This window comes from Heterocephalus glaber, unplaced genomic scaffold (assembly GCF_053883595.1).
Source record: "Heterocephalus glaber isolate CG9 unplaced genomic scaffold, H.glaber_assembly_v1.0 deba00001472, whole genome shotgun sequence".
Taxonomy (NCBI): domain Eukaryota; kingdom Metazoa; phylum Chordata; class Mammalia; order Rodentia; family Bathyergidae; genus Heterocephalus; species Heterocephalus glaber.
The window spans coordinates 46,627,599-46,643,958 of NW_028258315.1; the positions used below are offsets into that span (position 1 = coordinate 46,627,599).

The 16,360-nt window shown below is 37.6% G+C and overlaps 1 protein-coding gene across 3 annotated transcripts in view; it reads right to left on the bottom strand.

The window, feature by feature from the left end:
* Window positions 1–16,360, bottom strand: part of Suclg2 (succinate-CoA ligase GDP-forming subunit beta) — a 373,391-nt gene that overhangs the window by 141,695 nt on the left and 215,336 nt on the right. The gene's annotated exons all lie outside the window — the stretch shown is intronic.

The following is a 16,360-nucleotide window of genomic DNA, read 5'->3' on the forward strand; positions in this document are numbered from 1 at the left end:
ATGCCTTTTTAAAAAGAAGCAGTTGCTATACAATCCATGCAGTTGTTGCCATGGGAATGTGGGCTTCATGTATCCAGATCTTTCCAGTTTTCAAAAGCTAGAAATCTAGACCTTTAAAAACACTCAGTTTACCACACAAAACATAGCTAAGATCCACATCTGTCCCCTTTATTGCTGCATGTAGCCTTCACCTCAGATGCACAGACATCCCGATAGGTGCTTTCCAAAACAGTACGCTTCTTTCCTAATGTTGTTGTCACCTTCTCCAGCTTTCTGACTATCTCTCCTTAGTGAATTTGAAAATCTCTGCATATAATGAAATATTCTGGAGGAAAACTATTGCACGTCTGAATATAGAAATGTGGAGTAAAGCTATAAAGAGAGAAAGAAAAAAAAAAAGAAAGTTTAAAGAGGGAATCTAAGTACAATTTCTTAGATTTTAGAAGACATGATTGAAGAGTTACAGAACATGGATCCACATATGGTAAAAGTAATAATCATGCCCAAAGTAGTAACTAATACTTACTGATCACTTGTTAGATGCCAGACACTTTTCTAAGTATGTTATGCATGGAACCTTACATATATCTCAACACAACCCCATAAGAAAAGTTGCTTTCCATGTTTTACAGACAGCATACAGTACAGAGACATTTGTTAGTCACATATTGGCTAAGTGTTCTTTACCTGTTTCTAGAGCTAGTACAACACACTGTTGTGCCCTGGGTACTTTCACTATAATACCTTCAGTTACCACATTGGCACAGTGTGGCTCAAGTCCTTGGGGTAGCCTAAAATTACCTTTCTACATATCCACCTCCAATAGTTCTTTAAACTTGGGACAAATCCTCCCATTACCAGCTCCTTCTGTGGTAATTTTAACTATATTCACAAATACCTAATGGATTCCTATCCAAGACACAGGGCTTACTTTTCCTCCTTTAGTGTATATGGTAGACCGAGTAACTTGCATCTCATGACCAGAATATGGTGGATGTGATGGAGTACCACTTCTGAGAGTAGGTTGTAAATGTACTGTGGCCACTTTAACTCTTTTGTTGTCTCAGACCACTCACTCTATGGGAAGCCAACTGTCATGGCATAAGGACATTCAAGAAAGGTCTGCCTCATAAGGAATTGAGGTCCCTACTACCTGCCTGTGAGTTATGTTGGAAGGCCCCTCACACTAGCCATTAAGGTTTTCAAAGGTAAGAGCAGGTTAATTTATTTTTATTTATATTTTGTATTTCATTTATTATCTTGTACTATATTATAGTATCATAACAATTTTTATATGAATATTTTTGAATTGTAAAATGAATCATCTGAGTTTCCATTATTTCTTGGGGAAATTCACTTTGATATACAAGTGCTCTGGATTACAAGCATGTTTCTGGAACAAATTATGTTCATAAAGCAAGGTTTTACTATATATTAAATTTCAAGGAATAGAAAGCGACCCGAACTTATACTTGGTAATAGGATAATTTTCTTAAGTTTTATATGTCGAAAATACCACTATGATGATACAGCTTTGGAATATGCTCGTTTTTTGTTTGGTCTTTAAAAAATGAATACAATGTAGAGGGAATATAAGATAATTTGATATCATATTAGTGTGTTATTTCTCTGAAAAGAGTAAAACAGAATAATTTCTAAAATGATCTATTACATATACCTTAAATTCTTCAGTGCAGTACAATTTAGATGAGCAGTAATGCAGAATTACATCACAGCTCCATCTTTAAAGACTGCAAGAAATAATCTAAATTTGTTAAGTACATAGATAAGTGCAGAACTATCCACATAAAGTTTAATTTCATGATGAAATCTATTTCAAACCTGGACAATTCTGATTGTAGTTTTACTACAGATTCTTGAAAATTATTAAAATATGTGGCATAGTGTTACAATAAGTGAGTTAAAGCAAGATCAATATGAAACATAATTCTGACAGGTTTCCACTAGAGGACAGTGTAATTCAGCATGGAAACAGAATTTATAATCAATCCCTGTGGAAAAATCAACATTATTTCTTCCACTTAAAAGTGGAGCCCTTGTAAATTGAGGAAAAAAATGATGAAGAAAGCTTTTTTTGAAGCTCTGAAGAGGAAGTTTCAAAGGATAAAAAAGATGAGTTATGAAAGGATGAATCATGAAAAACAGGAGCAAAGAGAATTCTTGGCTACAGAAAAAAATACTACCATATACTGTTTGATGTTTCACCAATATAAGCATAAAATTTTAAGATCCTTGGTGTAATTGTAACCATTTCCATAAGTGTTTCATTTGACAATAAATTAAAAATAATTAAATATCTCGAATGGCTAGAAAGTGCCACAGTAATCTTGTTTTCAGAGCAGTCATCACTGCTACCTGCCTGACAATGCCAAGTGCTTTAAAAAGGGATAGGAAAACTGTACAATTGCAATTTCCTTCCATTAAAGAATTTTATTCATAACAAGTACCAAACAGCTTCTTCTCAAACGTGGAATAATTCATACAAATTCACCTAGCACTACATTCATATTATAAAATATGTTTCTTAATAATGGTGTGACATGATGCTTACAATATTTTTTAACAAGGAACTGAACAAGTTTCTCAAAACTAAAAATAGAAGAAATGGAAATCTGATTCTTTTTTTACAGTGTTGGAGAAAATGTAGTTCGTTAGTAAAGCTTAGGATCTTGAATAGATTTTACTTTGTAGGAGTAAAAGCTGAACAATGTAGCATAATCCACAGATGTGTACTCTTCCCATTGCCTGTAGCAGAAAAAGGTGGTTTATATAATGAGGACATATCAAGATTAATGAACCAGAAAATTTGAACACTGGACAGGGCCTCAGAGGTCAGAGAGCTGGTGTGGGAATATTCAATGACAGAGAGCTTCCTCCTTTGAAAGATGGCCCATTCCACTGTTGAGGTTATACTTTCTTTAGAGTTAATTCTTTAATCTTTACTTCGGAAGACCTCTTCCAAAATACAACAAAATATTGTTGTGGTTTCTGAGGTCAAAATGAAGAGACAAGCTACAACAATAAATAACACATGATTCCAGCTACTAGGATCTGTAATATTTTACCCTTGTGGTAGGTTCTTATTCTGGCCTCACAACCAAAAGTATTGGCTCTATTGTTTGCTAGCTGTGTGAGTCAGTTAACTTCTTTGGGTCTCAGTTTATCTATCTTTAAAATGGAGAAAATAATAGTGCCTATCTTCTAGGATTGAATAATGAAAGGAAAACACAAAGTCCAGTACCATGACGTATGGTCCTTTCCATTTATTACCTGTTAGCAATTACTGCTAAACAGTGCTTAATGACAAATAAGTCATTTGATCCTCACCAAACTCTTACGAGTTATGATGCATTCCCACCATATCTTAGAGACAGGAAAACTGGGGTTCAAAGAGGTGAAGTAGCTTGCAAGAACCATCAATTAGTTAATGCTCATAAAAGGGTTTGAATATATTTTTATCTATCAAAGTTTTAACAGTTATACCAAGTTTTTTTTTGGGGGGGGAATGGTGAGGTAACTTCCTATTCCCTGTAACAGTGCTGGCATGCACTGATGAAAGTTATCAAGTGTCCTTCATTTTTCCTTCTCTGATATAAATATATTTAGGGCCAAAAGCTAACCATAAGACTTTCCCTTCTGAGCATGGGAGAGCAGGGTCCTGGAGGCCAGGGTGAAGCTCTGAAATATGAACCCTCTGAGTCCTACTTCTGGGGAGCCATGGAGCCAGTGCCCTGTTGTGCTACCCTCTGCTTCAGGAGCCCACGTGTTCTGGCTAACTGCTCTCTCTGCAAAAGTAGGCATCCACCCCTTTAACTGCTCCTCCCAGGATGGAACATATAGCTACACCCATCTGGGAACTCAGGGAGAATAAAAAGCAGCAAGAGAAAAATATCTTGTTGGGAATAAAATCACATAGATGACTGTCATGTAACATTTGAAATAGTTGTGTGCTGTCTGCAACAAATCATGAGTTAAAATAGTCTCCACACCAACAACAGGGACAGCCACTATGGAGTGCCTTCCAGGTGGCTTGCCTTCTCATCTGCAAAAAAATTTTTAGTCAGTTTTCCTCCTCCAGCACCAAGCCCTCTCTGTGAGCTAGGTTTTCTATGGGCCAGCTGCAGTACTGACATGAGAGTAAGACGGCATTCAATATAAGGCAACTAACTTTACAAAGGAATTGATTTTTTATTTGTAAACTGTTTAGAGGAACAAATTAAAAGAACCTTAAATCTCATGTCTTTAACTTCCTGAAAAGATACCCTTACCACACCTCAACTTAGAACACTAGGTCAGAGATGATCTGTTTTCGCCTATATAAGACTTTCTATTCTTTTTAATTTACCTTTCAGAAGATGCATTTTTGCTCACTCATCAGGAAGAGACATATGGATTTGGTGTCCAAAGGACATGTGAATCAGCCTGCCCAACAGCCTCTGGCTTTGAGTCAGGGAGCCGAGACCATGACCCTTAACAGTAATAAAAATTACACTCATTTATTTGAGAAGGTCTTCTTGCAATGCGCTTTAACATAGCTGGTAAGGGCAGAAGAAACAAATCATTTAAACTCAAATCTTACCAACTAGGTCTCATGTTTTGTCTCATATGTTTGGATAATGATGGGTTTTTTTTTGTTTTTTGTTTTGTTTTTGGGGGGCACTGGCAGGCATGGCACCACTGAGCTAAATCCCTGGCCCTTGTGTCATATGTTAGGGAGAAGAAAACTTTATGTGCTTGATTCCCAGTTTATGACCATATGATAAGCAATTCTGTGTTCCTTGTAAAAACCAAAGTCTCTCCAAATAAGTAGCAAGCTAATTTTTCATGATGTAAACTGTTAAGACAAACCACAGGGTAGGGAAGAAATGAATAGGAAAAGAAAATAGGGTCAAGGGTATAAAAAAAGTTAGAATACCAAGTTGCACAACCATATGAAACAGCTCAAAATCTGCTGAAGCATGCAGTTGTTTCACATTCTCTCTGAGATGTTTAAGAAGAAGTGGGGATGACATCAAAGACACTATTTAGGGCAAGGATGGTTTGACTGCTTCATGCAGAAAACTGACTAGCAGGTATGAGAAATTGTGGGGAAGCAAACTCCAAATAGCTGGATTTATTACCATCATTACCCAGAAACCAACTGGAGTACCTGTTTACTATCCTAAATTCATAATTAAAATGGGGGGAAAAAAAGTGGTGTGTTGGAAAAATATAAATGGAATTGAATTTACTCTGAAGACACTATAGGCTCAGGCATATGTCACAACTGGGGTATCTCACCCAGAAAAGATGTAAGGTTAATGGACTGACTCTACCAAAATGCACTGACCAAAAAAATGGTTTGTGATTTTTTCTTACAACAATGCAATGTACCACAACCGTAGTGAGAAAGACAGCAGACTAGAATAGTGATGGTTAACCTTTTAGAGATGAGTGCCCAAACTGCAACCCCTCATCCACTTATTTATTGCAAAGTGCCAACACTGAAGTTAAAACTAAATACTGAGGTTTTAGTTTATAAATGAACAACACGTACATAAACATCTTTTGTCTTAAAAGAAAAACAAGTAACACTCATGCGATAGGTTTGCCACCACTGATCTAGAACAATTATTTTCCAAATTTCCACAATATTGGTAGATTAAAGTTCTCATCTCTGGTTTCCGAAGTGGTGAGGAAAAGATTATAAAAGTGGGAAGGGCATTATTAAGCACAAGTGCAGAACATGGTAGAAAATAAAATACTTTCATGTTATTGATTTAAAGAGGCCCATGTTTCACAAAGTAAAATTACTGACCTTTATCTAATTACCTGTTAATTTCTCATTTAAGAATAAGGAGAATCTCAAGTGTAGCACCCTGACCATCACCACCTACAATAGGACCTGTTGCTATAGAATTCTGCTAATATTTCAGTAACAATCCTCATTTGTGGAGCATGATACAGTAAAAACAACAAAGAAACACATACATTTAGCATTTATATTGTGTATTCCCAACTAGAATTAATAAGAAACATGGCAATGACCCTTTCCTTGTCTACTGCAATATTCTGGTCTTACCTTCAGGCAATATGTATTTGACAATAACCCTAACTCGGATAAACATGTAATATCTAAGAAGAGATGGTTATTTGTTAAGTGCACCACTTTGTGTCAGATATTATGCTATGCCCATCATAGGAATGGCATCCTCACAGGTACTGATACCAGAGGGGATGGAGGTGAGAAAGCTGTTCATGGTCCTAAAGATGTTTAATGTCCAAGTGGGTATTCCAAATTTTTGTCCCTGACAATAAATTTACCACATTCAGAGACTCAGTACTCTGGTACACCAAGGGAATTTCAGATAAAGCACCGGGGTACAACAGGATCCTGGACACATGCTAAACAGTCTCTTTTCTCTGTTCCCCCAAATAATCCTCCTTTAGAAAACACAGGGCCGGGGATTTAGCTCAGTGGTTTCACCGCCTGCTGTGTAAGCACAAGCATCTGAGTTCAATCCCCAGTACTACTCTTTTGTTGTTATTACTGGAAATGAAACTTAGTGCCACGTGAAGCACGAACTCTGCTATTAAGCCACCACCCCTACAAACCGGGTTCTAGTATTGATTCTTTCCTGTATTAGTTAAGGGACATTGGAAATATTTCTGCTTCTCTTGTTGCCACTGCTGCACCTCCTGTTCAGGAAATTCTGAACAAACTTCCTCCCACAAAAACACTAAATGCACAGTCAAAGAATGTGTGCTAGTCATGGTGAAGACCATCAGGACAGGGCTGTTGCTTTATCCTGCTTTTATATGTGCATGTAAACTTTTTACTACTCCAAGAAAGAGAGATAATAAAGCAGTATTTACATGGAAAATGAGGCTTGGAAACTCATTGTCACCTACCACTACATATCTAGGTCAAATTTGGCTTTTATGGATAAATGAAGATTGAAAAAAGAATTATAAATTAGAAAAGTTTAATTAGACTATAAAGATGCTGTCAGGAGAGCTGAATTGCATCTTTTGACAGAAACTAGACTGCAAAAATAATTAAAATTGGGCATTTAAAAGCCTATTTTGGGTTATGTTGAAAAGGTGAGTATTTCAATGAGAAGTATTTCCAATTCTTTGAAGATCTGTACATTAATCAATCTCAATGTATGTACATGTCTTCAAGGCAGGGAGTTTACTTAAATAAACCAAGTGATGCAAAATAGGTATGAGAAGATGTCAGCTCTGACTCTCAGAGGCTAGGCTTCAAAACTTATTTTTTTAAACTCTAAATAGCTTGGGGAGCAAAAAAATATGCAGGGATGCTGTGTCACTTTTCTCTTGTTGCTGAGACAAAATACTCGACATTAAGAGTTCATAGAGGTTACAGTCCATAATTGGCTGGCTCCAATGCAGGGATGACAAATAGGCATCCTAGAGGAGAAGCAACATGCTGGGCACAAAGTAACAAAGGCAACAAGAGACAGATCATGGTGCTCACATAGTAGCAAAGGCAACAAGGGCCCTCAACAGCATCTTTCTGCTCCCTTTATTTTATTCAGACTACTTAGGGCGGGTAGCACTCATGCCCTTAATCCTAGTGCCTATGGGCCTAACTCAATCATGAAATCAATCACACATTCCAGATTTAGCTACCCTCAAAAAAGACTACATGAGGTTTTGGGGGGACATCTAGACACAAGCCATAACAGATACTGAGAGAAATAACAGCTAACAAATATGTACTAGGATCCTACAGTGTGTGTAATGGCATTGAGGTTTGGTGATAGAGGAAGTCTGTAATCACAAAGTCACATTCTGTGCCTTTACTAATTTAAAATCGAGTGTTGAACTTGATCTAGAGAATGAGGGGATTTCAAAGGCACAGAACAACTAAGAATCTCTTCTTACATGTGGTAAAGCTCTACTTTAATAGCAACTTCACCACCTACCTACAATAGTATCTACTGGGAGATGACTGCAGACTTTATACTGCCTGTGCATCTTATGACAGGATGAGCAGATGATACACAGTGCAAGCATGGCATTTCCTCTGAATACACGTCTTCATCTCCTCCAAGAGGGCTGGTGAGCAATCAGAGGGCTGTGAGCACACATTAGGCTAAGCTTTTCAGATATGAGAAGGGAGGAAGAGGCCTGTGGCCAGCGCCTCCGGAGACAGATTTATTAGGCTGAAGGAGGAGGGTTTTTGGGCTGAGCTGCCAAGGCTGATTTGGTCCTTTGTGAGGGTGGTTACTAGGTATACCATGAGGAATAGTTTATGCCTCTTCCACTAGAGGGCTAAGGTGATAGAAGGATCCAAGACCCTATAGCAGAATTTCCTCCTCTTTAATACCCACTAACTTCATCTGGACACTGTTTAAGCCTGGCTTTTGATTGTTAGTCCCTCCTTCATCTATTAGAGCTCAAATACCCACAGATCATGTTGCATTTGCCAATATTTGCCCATTTTTTCTTTTACCATCCTCCCCATGAGATTTTGTAAAGATCAGGTAGAACTATCTTCTTACTTCCTCTGTTCTGTGACAAAAGCCTTTAGACTTCTAACATTTTGACATCAGAATTCATCACAAATGGATAGCTTCCTTTACTAAAATGGGTTTTGCTGCTGAAATTCCATTATTAAAACAATGGCATGTCTTACTGCAGCTGGGTTCTAGAACAAGAAACACTACACTTCTGCTCTTAGGTCCTGACATCAATAGTATTGATGCTAATATTAACCATACACCACTGTTCATCCTCTTCCTCCCCTTTATGGAATCTCTAAAGGACTTCAAGCTTGGTGTAAAATTAAAACTGCAGAGAGTGACAGGTCCCAAAATTCTGTTTTCTGTGCAGTTGATCTTCAAGAATCCTTCAGTGGAATATAAAAGAGAATGATAACTCATTAAAAAAGACCAGTGAATGACCTCTCTCAGGAACTCTTTTGTCACTGTAAAAAGAAGCCTATCCATCTGGAATAGTCTTGTAATTCACTTAAACATTTCTACATAATGTCTCAATTTCTATAATATATAATGATGAGGGAATTCAGTCCAGTGGGGCTGGAGAGGAAGAGGTAAAGAGGTGAAATAAAACTCAATTTATCTCTCTTTTGCACAAACGTGAATATTTTCTTGATGACTCCATTTCTGCTCACAGGGACTCAAGGATTCTTTACAATCCCAATGACCACCCCCTACCCCTCTTGATGGACTCCAGTTATCAGTGTTCCTCCTAAAATGTGGGATACTTCCTTGGAACTGCTGCTCTCTGCAACCACTCACTGCTCTCAGGTAACTTGGGAAAGTGTTTAAGAATGTGGAAAGTAGTTTACAATTGCCCATATTCAGTGTACTAGGGTTACATACACTCACTCTGAAAAAAGATTAATAATAATAGCTTATAGTACAATCATCCACAAAGACCTATAAGAACCTGGCATATAATAAGAGCTCAGTAATTGTCAGCCATTACTAACACCACCATTATCACTAGTATTGCTTGAGAGATGTTACCAAATGAACTGCCCCAGGACAAGAATAAACACAGAAGTAACAACAGCTCTCCTTGGCCTCTATGATTTAGCCCTTTCATACCTAGCTGAATATCTTGCTTACCATTCCACATTTTTCCAGTCTTAACAATCTTGCCACTGTCTTCTGCTGCTGAGCCACGAGCCTCAAAAACCTTCTTCCTCTTCCACCCTTCAAACACTTTGGGCTTCAGGTCTTTGCTCACTGTGACTACCCAAGGTCTCCCAACTACAAGCACCTCTCCTTCTCTGTTGCTTCCAGTCACTCATTTCACACCTGTGCAAGTGTTATTCTAGTTTACTGTGTCATTTTAATTACAGGGCAGGGAATTTCCCATTTCTGTTTGTTGTTTTCCTTCTTGCACTTAGCCTTAGTGTGGGAATACAGAATATCTACTTAGTGTCAGTGGACTCATCTATGTTCTGATACGTTAAATGTCCCTTGAAGTAATATTGGGACTCTCTGAAAATGTTTTATTTGTCATCTTGATTGTACAAAGGGATGCCCAGATACTTGTTAAAATATTACTTCTAGGGTTATCTGAGAGGGTCTTTCTAGAAGAAATTAGCATCTGAATAAGTGGACTGAATGAATACGATAGTCCTCCCTTTTGTTGAGTGGGTATCACCCAATCCTTTGAGGGTTGGAGAGAACAAAAAGTAGGGGAAAGAAGGATGTGCTCTCTCTCTGCCTGACTGTTCGCCCAGGATCTGTCTTCCCTCCTTGGCACTCCCAATTCTCAAGTCTGCAGATGTGAAATGGAAGCCCCTGGCTTCCTGGCTCTCAGGACTTCAAACTACACAACCAGACTTCCTGAATCTCCAGCCTGCAGAGAGCAGAGCATAGACTTCTTAGTCTCCATTACTGCCTGAACCAATACCTTGTAATCCAACTTTGTATCTCCTATTCATTCTGCTTCTCTGGTGAACCCTGACTAATACAAAAGGTGAAGCAAATAGTCACTGGACATCATGGTGTACTGCTTAACATGGTTATTGAGATTTCTATCAACCTAAAATAGAGGAAACTTTATATCAAATTAAGATCTGTAAAATATTTCCATAAGCTTAAAAGAAGTTTAATGTACAGCTAGAGAAAAATTCCAGCCCAAGAAACTCCTGCCTTGACATAATAGAAAACATAGCACATTTACCAACTATCTCACTTAAAATAACTAAGACACAACTCCTATGAAAAAGAGTACATTTCTGAGGGTAGAAATTTAGTAGTATTTTAATCTTTTAAAATACTCATGTCTGGGCTGGAAGTACAGCTCAGTTTGTAGAGTTCTTGTCTAACACACATCTCCAGCACAGCAAAAAAAAGACTAGACTAGAATAATTAAAGTACTTGTTTTTGAGCTAAAAACTATAAACAAAATAAAACAGGCAAGCAGACTACCAAACAATACCAAAGCCCCAGAATCACTATTATTTCATTACATGTTGTATTAGTACTTAAGGGCATTAAGGTTAACTTGCACAATTACCAAAAATTATATGATAGTGAATAAAAATAGACTTACAAAGAAGAACATGTTGGCTAAAAAAATTGCTTATTATTTTTCAAAATACTAATAATGTCTTTTTGCACAGCAAAAATCCTCATTTCAAACTCCATTTGTTCAAAATGTAAATATGACTTATTTGAAATTCACTTTAGCATTATCTACAAAAGACCAATTTGCTGAGTAAGAAAAGACTAAGATTATAAAAATATATTTAATATATTTACAGAAACACACTTTTCTCTAATATAGAATCATCTGACTTATAAATAATACCTGGTTCCTTAGTAACAAGGCATTCTTTTTTGTTAATTAAAATAGTTGGCAAAAGATATTTTGATTACATATCTTTTGCTTACTTTAAGTACATAAAAATGACATTTAAGTGCAACTAATATAGGATCTCTTCCTGTTTTTGGTCCTCTGATAAGATGGAACAAAAGGTTTTTAGGAATTATCAAACAGGATAGTTTTTCTCTAAATAATACTCTGCTTATTAGTCATGGTTCCAGTCACCTGAAATACTCATAGATATGTTCCATGTTATCACACTTCTCTTTAGCAAAACTTACTTTCCCTTAAAAGTAGCCTGCCAATTCTCATGCAAAATTCAATCTATTGTTGCAACAGATTGCAAGATCAGATTTTAAAATAACTTCAAGGAGAGGCCCCTGGGAAGAGGGTTAACAATAGAAATCAGGTCACCAACACAAGACAAGATTTCCTTTATTGTTCAGAAATACTTGGTTTTAGAAGAACATTGTTATCAAGGAAGCTACTGGCCCATACTATTTCTATGGGAAAATCACAGCTGAATCCCATTATACAGCAAATCCAGAACCAAGGCAGACAACTGACTTTCCTCCCTAGTTAATAAGGAAAGTCAACTCAACCTACCAAAATCATGATTAAACACTTAGGTGTTGGCAACTGGTGGCTTTACTTATGTTTGTTCTCCCTGGGTAGTACATGGAAGGGGAATGACCTTAAGGATAGCAGGAAGGCAATGAAAGATGGTCCACTCACATTGTGTGACCCAAATGCATTTTTCAGTTATCAAAAGGTGCTAGAGCAGGGGTCAAGTTTAACAATGGAAGACCCACCTGGAGGACTAAAGACATACCCAAGTATATCTCTCAAAGATGACAACAGGCATCTTTACTTTCAAATTTAGCAATAGCGGGGGTGTTAGGCACTGTTTTGCTGGCTTATTACTCTTGTTTCAAAAAACAACAGCTAAGTAACTGGCTGCATTTCATGTTAGAACACTTTATCTGCAGCAACTGATTTTAGTACATGCTGTATTCAGGATGTCTAGGACAGTGCTATAGGTGATATTAATTTGATCATCATAGAGCCTTATTTTCAAGACAAACAAATGAAATGCTAAACCTCCTGAGCAAACAACTATGAACTGTGGTCAACTGTGAATGTTCCAGCTATATACTAATAGTCATCTATTCCAAATGTGTCAGTTATTTTTATATTTTTTGTTCATCCTTCAGCCTGGAATTGTCTTCCTCTTTTTGAAACAGGTTCAAGTGAAATTGCCCAGGCTGAGCTTGAATTTGAGATCTTCCTGCCTCAGCCTCCAAGGTGGCTCAGTTTTCGGACATGTACCGCCACAACTGTGTGTAGAGTTTCCTTCCTCTTTACGCTGCTCAAGTCCTGCTTATCCTTAAAGGTGTCCTTTATGATTCTTCTTGTAACCTCCCTGGGTACAGTACCCCCATATTCATCCAACATGGTGACCTCTCTGTGCTACACCCCCCATGTCAGCCTTCTGTTTTTTATATTCCTCTTGTTCATCCATCAAAATATGTATAGAAAGTTATCAAATAACCACATTATATGACAATCTTTTAGCTTTTGAATTTCCTGAGGGCAGAAATAAAACTCCTTCCACCTAGAAGTACCAAAGTGAAGAGTTTTAGAAGAAACAGGAGGCATGGCAGGTAAAGTTCAGTGGCACAGTGCATGGCTAGCATGCTCAAAGGCACAGTGCTATCCAAAACACACAAACACACACATAAAACACACACACACACACACACAGACACACACACAAATAAAAGGAACAGGAGCTCTGCACAGATTCATTTAATTGAATTAAAGGAATGACTAATGTCTCCTGAGCTTTCTTTTCTTCTTAAAACTCTGAAGAGGTAAGAAATTAAGTTAGATGATACCTTGTCGTGCTGGACCACTGCACCTTAAGTTAGAGGAGAGTCTGTCTGTCTGTCCTTTTCACTGTATGTATTCCAGGGGCAGGGAGGAGTTACTATTACCAGCTACTTCCTCCAGTAAAAGTCCAAAGTAACACTTCTATAAAAGCTACCCATATAAAACATTACCTTGTCACCATCTTAAAAATCTTGAAGTTAACTTTTAAGAGAAACCACGTCATGCAGCTTTCCTAAACCTTGTACTGTGAGTTTTAAAATACTTAGCTGAATTTTACTTTATCTTCTCACCCTATTTACCAGTGGTGACCTAATCTGTGCTTAAAATTGGTTAAAAAGGGCCAATTTTATTCAGGTAAAGTTCCAGAAGGCAGGATGCTCACTCAACAATAAAAAGATGGTGAAGTAATGTGCCGGGGTGAGGACAGGGATGGAGACAATCCTTTGTAGTTGTAGAGAGAAAGGGCTAGGTTCAAGCGACTGAGTGGCTTTTCTCTTTGCCAACTGCTATGTGGGTGAGAAAGGCTCTTTCTTCCAAGAGAGAACTGAGAAATGAGGTAAGAACTATGTGGTACGGCAGAGTGGGCCTGCCACAGCAGCTGACGAAGCAAGCAAGCAGTGCAGTCAGTTTGTCCCACAGGGACAGGAAGGCCCTGAAGGGATTAATAATCGATCCAGGATTGGGTGAATTAGATATATTCTGAAGACTAAACTAGAGTCTTAAGTGTCAGGTCACAGGAAGTGCAAGATTTAGTGAAAAGTGAATTTTCTTGCATAGAAATGTTTAGGTAAGTCTAGCTCTATAAAAACATTAACAAAACACAGCCTTTTAACTGTCTACTTGCTGGTTTAATTACTAGCTTAATTTCCTATCTCAAAAGAGAACTGTAATAAAGAAACTTTCTATGCCTATGGGAAGTGTGTCTAATTAAGCCAGGAGGGCAAATCCAAGATGCTGCCATACAGATCTAGAGGTTGACGAAGAACACGAGAAGAAACAGGTCTCTAGTATTCAGACTTTGCAACTCCAAATCATCGCTGTGTAACTAACTGCTAAGTGTACAAATTCAGCAAATGAAATAATCAGTTAAAAATCTCTTTGAAAAGCAAAATGGTACCCATACATACATATATGCAAAAGATGATGAAAGTTATTCGTGCAATGAAGTAAAGTTCGATGTAAAATTGCACACTGGGTACCTAACAATCTTAGACACTTTCTGATCACTGAGACACAATACTCAGCACCCACAACTTAAAGGAGGAAAAGTTTACTTTGACTTAGTTTTAGAGATCTCAGTCCTTGCATGATCTGTCTGCACTAAGCAGGAAGGCCATGGCATAAGCGCCTGGGCAGAGGTAAACTGTTACGTGAGAAAAGGGAGGAGCTAGGGAGGGAGACTTACCCTTTCAGGTCACGCCCTGAGTGACACACCTCCAAAAACACCCACCTGTTCACAGCAACTCAGCTATGGCCTCATCAGTGGACTAGTCCATTGATGAATATAACATCCCCATATTCTAATCACCTTCCAAACACTTGAGGTTTTTTAAAAGGGGGCTACTCCCAATCTAAACCATAAGAATGTGGTAATAGTTTATTTTTCCATATGGGATGGGAGAAGAGGAAAGACCACAGCGATTGTTATGCTGGTTGGGGAATGGAGTAATCATCAAATTTAAATACAAAGCAAACACTTCATTTTTAAAACTTTTTAATACTACATGTCTGCAGTACATAATGATTACATTCCTTGTATAGAGTTAGTACACAAACATAATACATCTTGGTTCTTTTTTCATTCTCTTCCTCTCCCCTTTCCTTTTTTCCCTCCATCTCTTGGTCCCTTCCCTTTTACCTTTTGTAAAAGATCCATCTCCCTATGACCTATTACCTATCTTTTATTTTGTTCTTTACATTCTGAGTTTCTTGTGTAAGAGAAACCATGTGATAAAATGCTTCATTTAAAAAATAGATTTCCAGGTCTGGGGATTTAGCTCAGTGGTTCCGCCGACTGCCCTGCAAGCCCAAGGACTGGAGTTCGATCCCCGGCACCAAAAAAATAAATGGATTTTTGTCTTTATTAGTTTTTGTGTACACATGGGCATGCTTACTACATATTAAGATGAGAGGCAAAGGATGCATTTATTTCTTGTTTCCATTCCAAGTTAAGTTGGTAACAGAACCAAAGCTAACAGAGGCTGGATCAAGCCCAACCTCAGGTGCTACATGAGGTTTTGTATTTTCCTGTTAGATGCTGGCATGGGTCCTTCAGAAGAGGCTGATGATAATTATATAAATCTGTGAATAATTTGCTTGTGTTTCTAAATGAAATAGAAAAGACTCAAGGTCATCCTTGCAACAGTATCCTCTCGGCTGTGATTCTACATATCTGCTCCAGTGGGTGAACCAGTCTCTTCCATTACGTGGTGTAGCTACAGCTGACCACTGTTCTCATTGGGGAATCCCAAGTACACTTGTAGGAATGCAGGTTCATATCTATAAGACTGAATGAGACCCAAACAATGTGCTTTCAGAGTCGTTTAACAATTATTTTTCTTTTGAACAAAACAGAGAATAATCTTAAAAGGTTATATACTTCAATCCTCTCTTCAAATGTAGGTTGCTCTGGAGTGAAGTAGAAAATATGTATTATTAACACCAGAAGTTGTTAATGGTAGTAATGGTAATACGTTATCTCCACCACACAGCGATAATGGTTTTTTTATTATTAAAGTAAGTTGTAGCCTTTATTTATGGACATCAGCTAAGTCAAAGAAAATGAAAATGCAAAATGACTGCACAGCTCAAACTGCAGCAGCTCTTAAGACTCAGTGGGGAGTATGTGCATGCATTATCTTACACATTAGAAAGAACACACATTATTTCAGCCCATGTTATGTCCATATGTATGGTGTGAGTGTTGCAAGAATAGAAAGCTAGTCAAAGGAAAGAAAACGTTCTTTTGTGATGTGACTAAAAAAAAAAAAATGACAAAATGGATGCTAAAAGTAGGTTTTTTAACTAACCAAGTGCAGATGTGAAAAGAAACTGAGCTTTTCTCAATTATGATTTTTTTTCACGTTAAATACCTTCACTTAGGAATAAATGTGCACACAATCAAATGGAA